Below are 2,678 nucleotides of genomic sequence, written 5' to 3' on the forward strand. Positions count from 1 at the left end.
GTTTTTCTTCATTACCCATTCAAGCCGTCTCCAACCATTATTAATCTCAAAGTGGGTTCCTCGTCATCGAATTTAAAGTACTTTTTGATTTCATAACGTTGATTAGCAAAGTTCAGGGAAAATGGTATTAAAATAAAAATAATGTTTTAAAAACTTAAACTAAATTTTTACCTTTCAAGGATAACAATGAGGTATTTAGGCTGCCTTAGCTCGTCTAGTTTATTCCAGATCCTACTACCACCCGACTCTTATAAGTCTAAACAACAAAGTACATATCATTGTTATTGAAATAGGCCTAATACTAATACCACAAATGAGAAGCAATGCGCAAACACGCGTTATTCAAACGCCCTCGCATCTCGTCAAAATCAGTCACTGTAGTACATTCTTCAACATTTTTATTCGTCTGTATAATATTATGAAACTTTAGAAAACAGAAGTACTTTATACATTTCACTTCCTTCAAAAAATGACCAAACTTAACTAGGTATTAAGATTTTTTACTTTACCTATAACCTTTAGATACATTAGAAACTTAATACTTACCGCCAAACAACAAAGATAAAAGTAACTCTAAGTTCTAACCGACGCCATCTACACGCAACAACAACAAATAAATAAAAATAAAAACACTACCATGAAAAATATTGCAAAGTGATATATCTAACAAATTTAAAGGTCTCAACAATAATTGTTCAAGAATTATACTCCTAATAAGATATTGGTATTAGGCCTATTATATTCTTAAAAACTACGTTCTTGATCTAGTTCCTTAGGAATTTTCAAAAAATAGAAGAGTGTATAACAGTAATACGCCATCCATTGTCAATACCGCGTTTCGCTGAATCTAGTGGTCGGAACATTACTAATATAAAAATTTGTTACAACAGCAGCTATTATGGTTTCAACGTCTTTTTTTAAGCTAACGAAGCATGATTATAATTAATTTACATTTCATTAGACATTAGCATTAAGCCTACTATATTTCGGAATACTGCATTCGATTTTCAAGAATTAAAAGAGTGCATAATAACAGCATACCAACCAACTTATGTTTGCCGTATTAGTTGCCGATGACATGTTTCGCTAAATTCAGAGTTCATCAGGCCAGATGGGACTCAACAAACACAGTATATTAAAATTCAAAAAACAGCTCAAATGTGGCAGAAAAAATATATTATTTAAAAAACAATGTTCCGCCACTGATGATGTTGCATCATCAAGTACTCAGTACAATTATGTTGATTACCTGATGATGCCATGCTAACAGTGGAGAAACGTTGTTTTTCAATGATATATTTTTTTCTACCACGTTTTAGCTATTTTTTAAATCTTAAAATTTTGTTGAGTGTGGGTTTCTTTTTTTAATTTCGTTACACGTCCCTAATTTAGCAGTGAAAGTAAGACTGGAGGAAAGGCATCACCACCCACTCTTAGTCTATTCTTTTACCAACGAATAGTGAGATTGACCGTCACGTTATAACATCCCCACGGTTGAAAGGGCGAGCATGTTTGGTGTGACGGGAATTCGAACCTGCGAACCTCAGATTGCTAGTCGAGCGTCTTATCCACCTGGCCATGTAAGAAGTAGTTGAATGTTACTTATGTAAGCCATTTGTAACAACAACAACTGTTGTGGATTGAACGCCATTTTCAAGCTGGCGAATCATGATTATAATATAATAGACATAATGCTACTATCGAATAAATTAATTAAATTTAGGCCAGCTTGAAAATAGGCGTTCACATAATAAACATAAGTGTAGTTTGAAACACAAAAATTCTTTATTAAACATAAACACGGCGTTTGTTTCCTAAACTTGCAGAGCTTCATCAACAAGAAGAAAGTGTAGAGCAAGAGAGTTTAAAATCAAGAGACAGGACTATGGAAATACCTGACTTAAATACTCTCACGAAACAGTGAAAGACATATATATATTCCACAAGTCCACAGGTTACATTATCCAACCAATGTTAACGTACTCCGCGCAATCTTAAGCCAAACAGTTGTACAAGTTTCTGTAGTTCCTGTTAAAAATAGGTTATTTTCCAAGACACCGTACAGATACACATGCACCTAGTTTCAGACTTAAGTACAAAGGTTGTAGTACGTAAACTTTTCCTGTGTAAAAGTAATAGCACATCGTTACAACCTTGAGACATCCAGTCAACTAGAATGTCATAACTACGTGAATAAACTGCATGAAAAATATTACGCGAGTATAGCCGGTGGGTTATCGTTACATACAGTTCAGTATACATTTTATCACTGGTGTAGGGTTTATTTACACTTCTTAGGTTTAGATTTGTTATTCTTGTCCTTTAGCTGTGAATCCTATGTACTCTTGTTTACAACTCATGATCTTTACAGACACACGACCACAGATTTATGTAGAACATTGATCTCTGCATTGGGATCGAAAAACATAGTTGAGTTTGATTTGTGATTGCAGTGGCGTAGCGAGGGTGTCTGACGCCCAGAGGCAAAACATAACTTGGCGCCCCCCCCCAAAAAAAAGATCCTAACTTAGGTGTTCACAAAATTGATAAATTTCCTATCAACTATGAGATATCAATGTATTTTAATTAACCTAGTATTGAAAACCAAGGGATTTCCCGAGGCATGATATTTCTGATGATACACTAATTTCTGATGTCAAGCATAACAAAAACATTTT

At 34.2% G+C, this 2,678-nt stretch overlaps 1 protein-coding gene across 4 annotated transcripts in view; it reads right to left on the reverse strand.

Moving 5' to 3' along the window:
* LOC106473559 (mRNA cap guanine-N7 methyltransferase-like) overlaps nt 1-583 on the reverse strand; it is a 10,640-nt gene extending 10,057 nt beyond the window's left edge. Inside the window, exon 1 of one of the 4 annotated variants that reach the window (XM_013934244.2) lies at nt 547-583. The gene's annotated coding sequence lies outside the window, so the exon portion shown is untranslated. Of the gene's footprint in view, nt 1-171; nt 448-546 lie in introns of those variants that run through there. The other 3 variants (XM_022401965.1, XM_022401964.1, XM_022401966.1) reach the window with 3 other exon arrangements.
* Between the last annotated feature and the right edge of the window lie 2,095 nt (nt 584-2,678).

This window comes from Limulus polyphemus, unplaced genomic scaffold (assembly GCF_000517525.1).
Source record: "Limulus polyphemus unplaced genomic scaffold, Limulus_polyphemus-2.1.2 Scaffold6275, whole genome shotgun sequence".
Classification (NCBI taxonomy): Eukaryota; Metazoa; Arthropoda; class Merostomata; order Xiphosura; family Limulidae; genus Limulus; species Limulus polyphemus.